General features: G+C 41.5%; 1 protein-coding gene across 2 annotated transcripts in view; it reads left to right on the forward strand.

Moving 5' to 3' along the window:
* TENM2 (teneurin transmembrane protein 2) overlaps positions 1-14,619 on the forward strand; it is a 2,093,216-nt gene that overhangs the window by 1,177,992 nt on the left and 900,605 nt on the right. Inside the window, exon 8 of one of the 2 annotated variants that reach the window (XM_048860042.2) lies at positions 41-124. The exons of the other annotated variant lie outside the window; for it this stretch is intronic. The gene's annotated coding sequence lies outside the window, so the exon portion shown is untranslated. The remainder of the gene's footprint in view (positions 1-40; positions 125-14,619) is intronic. 2 annotated transcript variants of the gene reach the window in all.

A 14,619-nucleotide genomic window follows, 5' to 3' on the forward strand; every position in this document is an offset into this window, starting at 1 on the left:
CAAGGTGCTGAGAACTCTATCCTTATGTGCTTTTCTGGAGCAGGGACACCATTCTCAGCACCCTGAAGACTGAGCCCTAAAGGAGGAGAATAGGATGAGAAAAGAGTAGAGATGCAACTGAAAGGTAATTATGATTATTCCTGTCATCAGTCCCCTTTCACCTGGTGCTTTCAAGCAGCGAGCTACTTTAAACTCTGTTTCTGGCTCTCACCTATTTGCTGTGTTTCAGGACTTCATGCCTCCGGAGAGAGCTATAGAATTTGGCTTAAGCCTCTTTGGCTGGGCTTTCCAAAGGAGCCTAAGGAAGTTAGGTTTCCAATTTCCATTGACTCTCAACTGGATTTGAGTGCCTAACTCCCTTATTCTTCTTTTAAAAATCCTACCATATATCCCATTGCACCTTTGTTTCTCTTTTTTATTATTAATATAATAATACCTCCATCCTCAGATCTTAAAGTACTTCACAAGCATTAATTAACTGAACTTCTCTGTGCGGGAGGGAAGTAACAGCAGATGGGGAAATTAGGGCACATAGAAGTGAAGTGATTTTCCCAATGTTTCCTGGGAAATGTGTAGCAGACTCAGGAACACAACACTGATCTCTTGATTTTCAGACTTCTGTCATAACCACAATATCTCACCCTTCTAGAAGTGCTTTGCTCAAGTTGGATATTCATGGTTAAATTGGGATCGGGCCAGTGGTAACTACAGATAGCTGAAGCAGAAAATATCTGTGGATGAATAGTATTTTAAAGATCCACTCTGGTTTACCTCTGAGGTTAATTCAGTCTTAGTATTTCTGCATATAAGGATAGTGTAATGAAATAACTTGAGAAAACATTAAAGATCCCATGTATCCGATTTTAGGTGTAATGAAAATACTGAAATACGTTGGTTTTAGAGCAGTGAGAACTGAACAAATTGTTTACTTAGGTAACTCTTCACTAGAATAGCTAGGACCGCAGATGGATAATTGACTGATACAAAAGTGTGACTTAAAATACTGTATTCTGTTTTTTTCATATGATACAGATTTATTTTTTAAAAGTCCTTCCAGGACTGAGGAAATCATAAGAAAATCACTCAGGGCAGTGGAAGGAATGTAATTGTATTTTCCCCATTACTTTGACAATGAGTGGATTAAAAAGGTCTTTTGTATATTCATTTCACATGAATGAAATGTACAGTACTTAGGAAGTATGTCCGTTATGAAGGATTTTCTGATAAATGACAGCAAAATTCTTGATTTCCCCACATAATTTTAACTGAATGTTGAACTGAAGTATAATGGTGCTTCACTGTTCTTGATAGTATGGAATCAGTAAATAGGTACCAATTGTCTAGCTAATTATTATTATTAGGGCTGTCGATTAGTTGCAGTTAACTCAAGCGAAGAACTCAAACAATTAGTTGCGGTTAAAAGAATTAATTGCTATTAATCGCATTGTTAAACATACCAATAGCATACCAATTGAAATTTATTAAATATTTTGTCTGTTTTTCTACATTTTCAAATACATTGATTTCTATTACACCACAGAATACAAAGTGCACAGTGCTCACTTTATATTAATTTTTATTACAAATATTTGCACTGTAAAAATGATAAACAAAATAAATAGTATTTTTCAATTCACCTCATACAAGTACTGTAGCACAATCTCTTTATTGTGAAAGTGTAACTCACAAATGAAGCAAAAAGAAAAGGAGTACTTGTGGCACCTTAGAGACTAACCAATTTATTTGAGCATGAGCTTTCGTGAGCTACAGCTCACGCTTCAGCCACCATTCCAGAGGACATGCTTCCATGCTGATGATGCTCGTTTAAAAAAAAAAAGTGTGTTAATTAAATTTGTGACTGAACTCCTTGGGGGAGAATTGTATGTCTCCTGTTCTGTTTTTCCTGCATTCTGCCATATATTTCATGTTATAGCAGTCTCAGATGATGACTCAGCACATATTGATTTTAAGAACATTTTCACAGCAAATTTGACAAAATGCAAAGAGGGTACCAATGTTAGATTTCAAAAAATAGCTAGAGTACTCGACCCAAGGTTTAAGACTCTGAAGCGCCTTCCTAAATCTGAGAGGGACGAGGTGTGGAGCATGCTTTCAGAAGACTTAAAAGAGCAACACTCCAGTGCTGAAACTACAGAACCTGAACAACCGAAAAAAAAGAAAATCAACCTTCTGCTGGTGGCATCTGACTCAGATGATGAAAATGAACATGTGTCGGTCCACTCTGCTTTGTATCGTTATCGAGCAAAACCCATCATCAGCATGGATGCATGTCCTCTGGAATAGTGGTTGAAGCTTGAAGGGACATATGACTATTTAGCGTATCTGGTGTGTAAATATATTGTGACGCCAGCTACAACAGTGCCATGCCATGCATGTTCTCACTTTCAGGTGACATGGTAAACAAGAAGTGGGCAGCATTATCTCCTGCAAATGGTAAGCAAACTTGTTTGGCTGAGCAATTGGCTGAAGTAGGACTGAGTGGACTTGTAGGCTCTAAAGTTTTACATTGTTTTATTTTTGAATGCAGTTTTTTTGTACATAATTCCACATTTGTATATTCAAATCTCACGATAAAGGGATTGCACTTCAGCACTTGTATTAGATTAATTGAAAAATACTATTTCTTTTGTTTTTTACTGTGAAAATATTTGTAATAAAAATAAATGTAAAGTGAACACTGTACACTTTGTATTTTGTGTTTTAATTGAAATCAGTACATTTGAAAATGTAGAAAACATCCAAAATATTTAAATTAATGGTATTCTATTGTTGTTTAACAGGGCGGTTAATCGTGTGATTAATTTTTTAATCATACGATTAATCACGATTAATTTTTTAATTACTTGACAGCCCTAATTATTATTGCTATCAATATTATATATAATTTAACAAAATAACTATTTATAATTATTATGATGTGTTCTTATTATTAAACATTTATATAGCAGCATAATTTTATGGCAGATTACAATTTTTTTAAAGACATCACCCCTCTCTTAAAAAAGTTTATAATGTAAATGAGACACACACAGAAACTGAAGGTAAAAGACAAAGAAGTGGGTAAGAAAAGGAGGAGGAAGAGTTAAAACAATAACAAAAATGAGTCAAATCCTATATGTTCTAATTAGACGCTGAGGTTGGGCAAGAGAGAAGAATTGACCAAGGGCAGAAAGGCAAATTGTATTCATTGGCACAGAGGTGACAAGAGACACCATGGGAACAGATCGGGTTACCCAGGGTTGAAAATAAAGGAGGGATATCAGGGAGGTATATAAGGGCGGACACCTGTGTAACACAAATTGGATTGGGAGGATGGAGTGGAATCCACTGAAGGTAACCCCAAATGAGTTGTTGTCAAGGTCAGAGGAGATCAATGAAAGCAGTCAAGGAAACTCAAGGAAAAAGATTCTTAAGAAGTGAGTAATTGATGGTGCCTAAAGCAGCAGAGAGATCCAGCTGCCTGCATCTGGAGAAGAGACTCTTAGGGCACAGCTACACTGGGGCAAAATTACAGCGCTGGCAGTTACAGTGCCACTCAGTGCAGAAGGAAAAGCACTGTTCTGTGTTCACAAGACAGCTGCCTGCGCAATAGCGTGTTCACACTTGTGGCACTTGCAGTGATATTCGGAGTGGTGCACTCTGGGCAGCTATCCCACAGAGCACCTCTTTCTCTTTTGCCACTAAGACTTGTGGGAAGGCGGAGGGGGTCACAGGGCATCCTGGGTCCAGTCCCAATGCCCCATGATATACTGCTTCGAATCCCAGCAATCCTTGTGCATCTGTCCGCATTTGGCACCATCTTTCAACGGTTTGTGTACTGCGCACGCAGGGCTCTTTCAGGCTGCAGGAATGGATCCTGAACTGCTGACCAGTATGCTGCTCGCTCTGACCAACACATCATGAGTGGCCCTGGAGTTATTCCTTAAACTACAAAGTCAAGAGGAACGTGACGTTGATCTCACCATGCGTAGTAGCTATGACATGAGATTGCTTGTGGCATTCTGACCACAGTGGAACGCCACTTTTGGGCTTGGGAAACAAGCACTGAGTGGTGGGATCACATCGTGATGCATGTCTGGGTTGACGAGCAGTGGCTGCAGAACTTTCGCATGAGGAAAGCCATGTTCATGGGACTGTGTGATGAGCTCACCCCAGCCTGTGGCGCAAGGACACAAGAATGAGAGCTGCCCTGTCGTTGGAGAAGCGTGTGGCGTTTGCACTGTGGAAGCTGGCTACTCCAGACTGCTACCAATCAGTTGCTAACCAGTTCGGAGTGGAACAGTCGATGGTTGGAGTCATGTTGATGGAAGTGTGCAGGGCGATTAATCACATCCTGCTCTGAAAAACTGTGCCTCTCGGCAACATACATGACATTGTGGATGGCTTTGCACAAATGGGCTTCCCTAACTGCGGAGGGGCAATAGATGGCACGCACATTCCAATTCTGGCACCAGATCACCTAGACACCGAGTACATTAATCTCAAGGGGTATTTCTTATGGTTCTCCAGGCGCTTGTGGATTATCGTGGACATTTCATGGACATTAACGCAGGCTGGTCCAGAAAGGTGCACGACACACACATCTTTTGGAACACTGGTCTGTTCAAGAAGCTGCAAGCTGGGACTTTCTTCCGGACCAGAAGATCACTCTAGGGGAAGTCAAAATGCCCATTGTGATCCTGGGAGACGCTGCTTACCCCTTAGTGCTGTGGCTTATGAAGCCATACACAGGGCAACTTGAGAGCAGCAAGGAGCAGTTCAAAAACAGGCTGAGCAAGTGCAGAATGACTGTTGAGTGTGCATTTGGCTCTTAAAAGCCGGCTGGCGATGCCTGTATGGGAAGCTGTACATGGCTGATGATAATATTCCTATGCTTATAGCTATGTGCTGTATGCTCCATAATATTTTTTTAAGGGAAGGGTGAAAGCTTCACTCAGGGCTGGACCAAAGAGGCTGAGTGCCTGGAGGCTGAGTTTGAACAGCCAGAGACCAGAGCTATTAGAGGGGCACAGCGCAGGGCCATAAGGATCAGGGATGTCTTGAGGCAGCAATTTGAAGCTGAAAGCCACTAATATTTGTTGCTATGCTTGGGATTGTAGTGCTTGTAATGCTAGGAGGTGATTGGTGCACATAATGCAAGAAGGGGCTTTAACATAATTGCATGTTACTTTGCAATGCTCTTTTTGCTTTCACTTAATAGAATAAAGATTGCTTTCAAACCAACACAATTATTTTATTAAAAGACAAAAACTGGAGGAGAGAGTCAAACAACGAATATACATCAGCAGGGAGGGAGATGGGGGAAGGGAAGGTCTCCAGAGGAGGAGGGGCCCCAGGACAGCTACAGATTTGTGTATGTTCAGGGATCATACCCAACCTCCTTTGGAGTACAATGCAGAGGGTGCTGTACCTCAGCAGGGCCATATTGCAGAGGAATGGGTGTTGAGTGCAGTGGGTAGTGGGAGTCTGCAAGGCTGGACTGTGAGGAGAGAGGGGTAAAATGCTGCGGTTAAACATTGGAGCCAGGAGGTTGATAACAGTGTGTTAGCAGTGTGCGGGGAGCATGGGAAAGAGTTTTGTGAGAGCGGTTGCAGGGGAGGGTGGGCGCGCAGCTGCTTGGCTTAAAGAGCTAGTATCTCCTGGAGTGCGTCCACTTGGCACTCCATAATTTTAAGAGCCACTCTGTGGCTTCTTTCTGGTGTGTCACATTCTCCTTTCAGTCCCTCTTCTCTCTGTCGCAACACTCCTTCAATTCCTGTTTCTCAGTGGTGGAGTGCATCATAACCTCACGGAGAAAGTCCTTCTTAGTTCTTTGTGGCCGCTTTCTAATTCTGCGCAGCCGTTCTGCCACCAATAAGGGAGGCTGGCCTCCCAAGGTCATCTCTGTGAAGTTTAAATGCAACATTTTACAGGAGTATTGCACAGACAAAACTGATTCAATGCTTTCAAACACAGCCAGTATTCACACACCTGTCACTAACTTGTTGCCCTAGGCAAGCACACATGAGCCATAAGACCCCCAAAATGGTAAGTAGCCACAGGGGCAGGGTGAATCACTCTTCCCGGACCCTGCTGTACACTGGGCACATGGCTCTTGGGGAGAGCCAGCACAGTAGCGGGGGCTTGATAATCATTCCTGTCCCCACACTTTCCACAGGATGTGATCATTATGGAAGATATCTTGCTGCTGAGGGTGAGCAGGGAATCAAGGGAGGGTCTTCTCCAAGCCTGTGGCTTCCACCTTGGCCCCTATGTAGCTCGCTTGTGTGCAGCAATGGCTCCTCCTCTCACCCCCCTCCCCCCCCCCCCCCCCCGTGATGGCACAGTAGTGTGGGAAAGTTACCATTAATGGGGCAAGAAACAAAGCAGCTCTGCTGAGAAACCTGCAGCAGCAGATTGCCCAGTATCTCCACGAGAGTTTCCTGGAGATCTCTGAGGGAGATTCCTGTGAAGTGAGGGAGTCTGCCAACAGCCTGTTCCACCACTCAGAATAGGCATGCGGTGGGAGACAAGCCTTCTTTCTGCAACCATCCTGACCCCAACAAATTGCTTCAACAATTCCCAAAATGAACGCCACATACCAGGGGCCTCCTCTGCTGTTTGCTCTTTGCCAAGATACAACTGCTGTGACTGGCGAGGCTCCTCTGGAGTAGAAAAGAACTCCTGACTTCATGCATCTCTGGCCTCCGAGTCATCCTCTGCCTCTGGGTCCCCCACCCCCTTTTTGTCCAAGATTTCCTCCTAAGGCTCGGTCCACTCTTGACTGGCACGTGAGCCAACGAAGTATCCACAGGGGGCTTCGCAGTGTCGTGCCCAGCTCTTTGTAGAACCAGCAGCTCATGGGTGCAGCACCGGAGTGGCAGTTTGCCTCCCGTACCTTGTGGTAGGCGTTCTGCAGCTCCTTCACTTTTAGCCTACACTGCAGTATGTCCCGGTCATGGCCCCTTTCTATCATGCATCGTGAAATCTGTCCGTAGGTATCATAATTCCTACAACTGGAGTGCAACTGGGACTGCACAGCTTCCTCTCCCCAAATGCCAGTGAGGTCCAGCAGCTCAGCATTGCTCCAAGCGGTGGATCGCTTGGTGCGTGGAGCAGGCGTGGCCACCTGGGAAGATGCGCTGAGACCACTGCACGCATCACCAAGCAAACAGGAAGGGGACTTTCAAATTTTCAAAGGAATGTATGGGGAGGGGATAACAGTTGGTCACCTGAGGGCAGGGCAGTAGAGTTCAAACCAATGACCAGAGAGGTGAGAACAGGCATTGTGGGACACCTCCCAGGGGCCAATTGCAGCGCTGTAATCACCATGGTTTCTACACAGGCACCACAGCGCTGTAGCCCTGGTGCAGAAAGCTCTACGCCTCTCATTGGGGTGGGGTTTTCTTAGAGCGCTACAACTGCGCAGTTTCTGCGCACTAAGTGGCTTGGCCGTGTGTACAACTTGGGAGTTACTTTACTGCGCAGAAACTTGCCAGTGTAGATGAGGCCTTAGACTTTGAAGGATAGAGGAAATTAAAAGAACTCAGCAAACGATTCATAACAGATACTGTATTGCATAAATGTAGTTTTATATTCTGTCTGTGAATTATCCGTGCATGTTTTGATTTTTTTAATGAACTTATTTATAATTGTTTGCTGAACAGCTGAGGCATAAAAAAATCAGCCTGTGGATTGGTCACCTAAATAATAAGGTATTTCTGCTTGCTGATTGGATAACTGAAACTTTTTAAAAAGGAGAACAGTGAGTGGCTAAAACTGATGTTTGCACACAACTATCCTAGTTTGGTTATGAATATGGGTATTCATGTAAAGAGCAGCCATTCTATAAACATTTCTGAAAACAAACTAATTTTCACCAACATTTATGAATAGTGAATAAAAAGGATAAAATAACTGGTCAAAACCATTTTGAATTCAAACAACTGTTTGTGAATGCTGCTTTGCACTACTCTTGCAGTGGCTTTTGTGTGAGTAGTGTCAACAGGGAGGGCAGAAGACAGACTGGCAGGGATAATGGTGAGGAGTTGGGGAAGACAAGGCACTTGCAATAGGTAGCCTTTTTACGACACGTGTTTACTGCCAACAGCAAAATTTCATCTAGTTTCAGACAACTGACAACTTTAATTGTCACGTTGTGTTGGCTGTGATTAGACCAAGTTTAAGTAAAGCATTCCAAAAAGAACATTTGGGGCTGTATAAGTAGGGGCATTGCCAGCAGATTAAGGGACATGATCTGGAGCCTGGAAATAAATGTGGATTGGGATATGAGTGATAAACACAGAAACTCACAAGAATATAAATTAGTGGTTTGGCATTTTGACACTTGTGTAAAAATAATTATCAATTGTTATCCCTTTAAACTTTTGTATCTACACATAAAATCACTGAAGAATATGGGAAAAAAATCTGCAAATTGTAGAATGCATAGACCATTGTTATCTAGGGATGACTGGAAGTCAGGACTCGAGTTCTGTTCTTGGTTCCACTAGTGTGACCATGGACCAGTCACTTCACGTGCTTGTGCCTTATTTTAATCATGCATTGCTTTCAGAGTTATGAGGCTTAATGTACTACATATAAAACTGCTTTGAGATCTTTGGAGGAAGGTGCACGACTTACACAAAAGCCAGTAAATGGAAAAGTACATCACTCTGTTAAAAATAAAACAGAACCCGACATAGGTTCACAATGGTATGAATCAGTGATAGGGTTTCAGAATTAGGTCCAAATTGTGTCTGCCCTTGTTTGTGTGCAGTTGCTGGAGGTGCACATTTAATCTTGTAAAGCACTTGTGCAATAGGCAGCCACTGTGCTGTACCTATGTGAGTTAGAACTGAGACAAACTAATAGGGAGAGAAAAGTATATAACAATTTTTCTTTTTGGTTAGCACTCTTTATTGAAAAAAATACTCATCTGAAATATTCAGACAGAAGGCTTATTATCTAATTAAAAGGTTATACTAATTGTAAAAAATGGGACAAGTATATCAAATGTTATTTCTTTAATGTGTATTATGTAAACAATGACTCAGTCCAGGTTTATTGGTTAAGTATGCAGTTATTACTTTTTGCAGCTAAATTATTTGTGGAGTAGAACAAGATATAGCCCATTGAACTGTACTTCTAAGTACACCTTGCATAGCAATAGTAATAGTCCTTTTTAAAAAATTCTGCTAATAAGTAGTAAAGCATTTTGAATTTTCTGTATTTGTTAAATTTTACCATACAGATTTCACTCTGTGTGTGTGAGCGAGAAAGAGAGAGAGAGTGATAAGGATTGGTAAACAAACTTTGGATAATTTACATATACTGAATAAAATTCATCTTGAACTTGAGTCAAACTTGTTTTGAGATTTGAAAAAAGTTACATATTATCACTTTTGCCCAGCTCTATAATTTCTGGTTCCCTTCAGGTTCTGTTGAAATGCTATAAGAAAGGTTGCTGTCAGTCTAAGCAGAAGCAAGAAATACTGTGATCTGGGTTCTGTCTAACACTGTGGTTCCCTTTGCATATAGGGCAAGGGTAAGCCTTTGTGAGGTTTATTTACCTGCCGCGTCCACAGGTTCAGCCAATCGCAGCTCCCGCTCTCTGCGATTCACTGCTCCAGACCAATGGGGCTGCAGGAAGCGGCGCGGACCGAGGGATGTGCTGGCCACTGGTTCCCGCAGCCCCCATTGGCCTGAAGCAGCGAAGTGGGAGCTGCGATCGGCCGAACCTGCGGACGCAGCTGATAAACAAACCGGCCTGGCCTGCCAGGGGGCTTACCCTGGCGGGCTGTGGGCCAACAGTTGCCGATCCCTGATATGGGGAACTCCAGAAGTGGAAGAGAGCAAGAGTAATGGCTCTACACGACACCTAATCCCAATGTGTTGTGGAGGAACGATGATATAGCAAGAGAGGCTTCGTGTTCTGGCTATTGCTGACTGCCAACAGCCCCATAGATTAGAGGCTGCTGTAACTAATTGGAGGGTGAGGAAAGCTGATAGAACCAGACAGACAGCCCCAGAGTAAGAAGGCCGTCAATTTGGCATAAAGCCACCATTTCCTTTCTGGCTTATACAAATTTCCTGTTGTTCCTCAACCCAGTCCCATTTGTGCAAATCATAAATATTACTCACAGTTGGGAAACACTGGAAAGCAGGCTCTGGTCAGTGAAGGCCTACGAGTAGAATAGCAGAGTTATTGCCTGTCAGGACTGAGGTCTTTTGGGCAAACCGTGTGAGGAGACAGATTACCTTGGAAAATTAACTATAGTCTGTATAAACTATATGCATTCAAAGAAAAGAGCTACCTAATTTCAAATATTTGGAAACATGACCTATATGCACGTTTAAGCTTCTCCATAGGTAGCTCTGATATGCCCACTTGACATGAGACTTTTTTTCTATCGTTATAGTTTTTTCTATAGTTCCTCTGCTGTCTTGTGAAAAGGCTAAGTCCTCTAGTTTTCATACACTGCCCACTTCCACATCCTTTTGAACATCCTAGCTCCATACAACTACTTTTCAGTTTAGACTTTAGTTCTGTGCCCTCAGTATTATGCACACTCAACTCACTATACAGTGCAGCACTTTTAACATTTTCAGTAGGAATTATACTTCTTACACCTTTTCTCAAAGGAGACATGCTTTAGAGCATTAGAGAATGCTTTGAAATCCAGTCTCTGAATATGCTGTTGAATCATGTGAGGAGGGGACGGAAGTAGATATCGTTATAACCCAGGTAGGTAACTGTTACCTATTATTAATTTTACTATTATTTTATTTATTTATTATCTGTATTGCAGTAGCTCTTATGGGCACAGTCTGTTCTTTCCTCTATGCACACAGGATTTTCTGCATGACAAAATGAAATCAGTCATATTTTGAGTTCAATATAAATGTGAAAGGATTTATAATGAATACATTTCATATATTATGGTATGTCTCTAAATATCTGTTCAGATATAAAATATACTTTATTAGGCATGTTTCAAAGTATCTTTAAAAGGTTTTGTTGACTGTTTTTACCTTCTGGCCAGCATCAAGGCTGTTGAGTGAAAGACTGTTAGGGAACATTTTTATACAGCAACCATATACACAGTATGTAAAACACTTGGGCGCTGGCCCTGCAAACCCTTATACGTGCATAGCTTTACCAGCATGAGTAGTTCCATTAAAGTCAATGGGACTACTCGCATTCAGAATTAAGCCTGTGCATAAGGGTCTTACGTGCCCCTCTTCTGGCTTCCCTGCTGATAGATGGCATTAGTTAACCAAGTGCCTTGGCTTCTTTGAAGCTTTACAAGCCTCATCAGGGGACCAGAGATAAGCCTTTCCTAGGTCTGTTTTCTTTTTGCATGGTGCCTTGTATGTTTTGCCTGTTTCATCTGCGTTCTGATATGCAACTTCTTTGACCAATATTTTTTTCTTAACACCGCCCTCTCCACTCTTAAGTCTCTGCATGACAGTGGCAACCTGGTTTGTCAGAACAACTAACAGATTTCAAGGAGCAATTGCTTCTTAATTTCTGTTTCTTAGATTTCTGCATGTTTCCCTGGCTCAGCTGAAGCTTTGCATTGCTCATAAAAATCACAACAGAGAGGAATACAGCAAATGGCAGAGTGTTTTTTGGGATTTTTTTTAATTACAGGTTCAGTGAAAACTTTAAAGGATTTGCTTTTTGGTATGGATGCCAGTTTTCTTCCCTTTTTCAGGATGACACTTTGAATTCATTTTTCTGTAGTCATATTTCATTATTTCATCCAGGAAAAAGGGAAAACAATAGTCGGAGAGACAGGAATGTTCAATTCACTGCTTTTTCCTAGGCATTAGTACACGTAGCAGCCTGAGTTCAAATACCAGCTTAGTTAACAAACAAAAGTGAATTTAATGATCACATCCTACTTCTTATCACATAAACACTTGACAGTTTGGTACATATCCACAGATACAGTGACAAACTACCACAGTCCTCAGTCAAGCAAAATTCCCATTGACTACAGTGGGAATTTTGCTCTGTGCAGTAGTGCAGAATCTGCATGGTTAGGGTTAGCTGGGTTTTTGCAGGTCAGGCTGTACTAGAGTTTTTTGGGCAATCAAAGTGCCTATATTAGTCAACCCAATGCCATTACTCCCTTTCTTTCATGAGCATTAAACGTCCAAAATTAAGTAAAAACAGATTCTCCCTATCCTCTTTTCTTCATGTACAGCTCTCAGTGAAATCATGGGCGAAGCAAATTTAATACAGGGGTTTGGAAGTTTTCAGGAAGTAAAGTCAAAAAAGCCTTCTCTTGCTGCAATGCAGGATCATTTAGGGCAAAAATAGTGCCAAAGTTTTTCAAGTGCGACTAGTTATTTTAGGTTCCTCAGCTTTTCAGTTCTCAACTTGAGACAAATCAAAGGGGCATGATTTTCAGGAGCACTGAACACTCAACCTCTGAAAATCAGGCCTGTGCAAGGTGTCTCAAGTTGGGCAACCAAAAATGGAGGCACCCAAACTCACTAATTACTTTAAATGTCTTGCGGTAGACTATTTTGGGGAAAGGACCCACTGTTGCAATCCCAGCAGATTAGCTGCATTCATGGCACCAGCTCTGAGAGTGCTAATGTAGGTAAGGCACTGGTGTTCTTACCATTTTGTCATCTGACCCTGCTTTGACAGCACACTGATAAAAACGCTGGCTTTTCATCTATTGCTACCATAATTGGAGGTTCATCAGTGGAGATTTTAAAAAGAAGGTGGAGAGAGAGAGAGAGAGAGATGTCTGATGTGGACAATGTCTTTCTTAACCTAAGTGAAATCTCAAGATGATTTCAATTTTTTTCATTTGAAATTTCTTCTTGATAGTTCATAAAAGTGTAATCTGCACCAAGCTGGGATCATTTTCCTCTCCTGAGATCTATAAATAAATCATTGATGTTCACAGACTTCCACCTTTGAATTGTGCGTGCAGTTAAGGACTGGTAGGTATATTTGATTGCTTAAAGCCAGCTTTATTCTAGATGAGAAATACCCCCAAAATATAATACTATTTAAAGATTTTTCCCAATTTTTCTTTGGATAGGGCCACATACCATGCAAAACCCATAAAGATTAATTATCAATGCAACATGATGGAAAGCACATGTCTTTTTTTATTCATTGTAATATTTCTTAATTAGTCTCTAAACCCTACAAACACTGTTGTACTTGCACTTAACTTTAAGCATGAATAGTCCTATTAATGTAATTGGGACTACTCATCTACTTAAAGTTAAGCACATGTGAAAATGCTGGCAGGATCATAGCCTTAGGCAGAAAAAGATCATTTGGTACTCAAAAGAGATTGAATGGATTGAGTTACTGTAACATACCTATGTGAATCTACTTGCTATCCCTTTAAGAGAGAACCTGAAGATGGACAAGGTGTGTTTGCCTTCTCTGTTAGGTGTCATGGGAGTGTGCCGTTAACAAGACCAGTAACTGGACTGGAGAGAACATTATCCCAGGCTTGGAGTTTCTAGACTCACAAAAGGAAACAGAGGAGACAATATAGAACAGTGGAGGAAGCCCTGTGAAATCAGGTCATGAAATTGTGTTCTTCTGGCTTTGGTAGCATGGCTTATGTATTGAGTCTTTCTCATTGCTAGCTGAGATTTTGGGACTTTCATAAGCTGGAACTGATGTACTGAAATAGGATACGTCAGAAAGGCTGTAAGAAAGTTATATTTTAGTTGAAAGGTTGTGGCCACAGTTTGAAGAAAACTTCTTATCAAATGTAATTTTGAGACTTTGATTTTTTAACTGGATTCTGTAATAGAAAAAAATGTTTTGTTACAAACAGCATGGAAGAGGTGTTATTTAAGTATTTTAGAAGGCAGGTGTTAGTTGATTATTCAGTAACCTTGAATCCGTAGGAGCTTGGCTCCAATCTTCCCTTCATCAGAATCATTCTCTTGTATTAACTTATTTATTCTGGCTTTAAGAACCTTGTCAAATCAACTTGGTGGTCTCTGCTGGGTCCCTAATGTACGATAAACTGAATTACAGACCTGCTGTGTGACACCAAATTCAGCATAATTGGCAGTCAGTGCTCAGATAGGCCTATGACATTAAATGGTATGGAGACTCTCGCCTTCTAATGGGTAGTCTCTCTAGGCCAATGCTGGTCTGTGTTGGATGTGGTAGCACTGTAGCAATGCCTGAAGTGCTTTGCAGCACACTATGTATACAACCCTTGATTGAGGAAGATGAGAGCTCTTTGTGCTCTTAGTAATTTACCTTTCAAAATATCAGTCACTTAAACAGTCAAAACTAAACAACAAAACCCCTTGAGGGGGACCTTTATTTCTTTTAGTTAATGAGCACTGAAATTCCTGTAAACCCTTAACTTTAGATGTAACTATTTTGTTTATTCATGCTACGCTTTAAGATAATTGATATTGTGCTTCTGGCTGATTACAATACTAAATTTTTGCTTCACCTTCAAATGTTTTCATATCTGATTGTGACGGTGAGTGACTCAAATGTATTGAACGCTTTGTTATCCATGTTCTATGCTGCCAGTCGGTGAAGGCACTACAAAGCTCTCTGAGGAACTATTGATGGGAATGTGTGTAGCCCATAAAGTGCCT

Source organism: Caretta caretta, chromosome 8 (assembly GCF_965140235.1).
Source record: "Caretta caretta isolate rCarCar2 chromosome 8, rCarCar1.hap1, whole genome shotgun sequence".
Taxonomy (NCBI): domain Eukaryota; kingdom Metazoa; phylum Chordata; order Testudines; family Cheloniidae; genus Caretta; species Caretta caretta.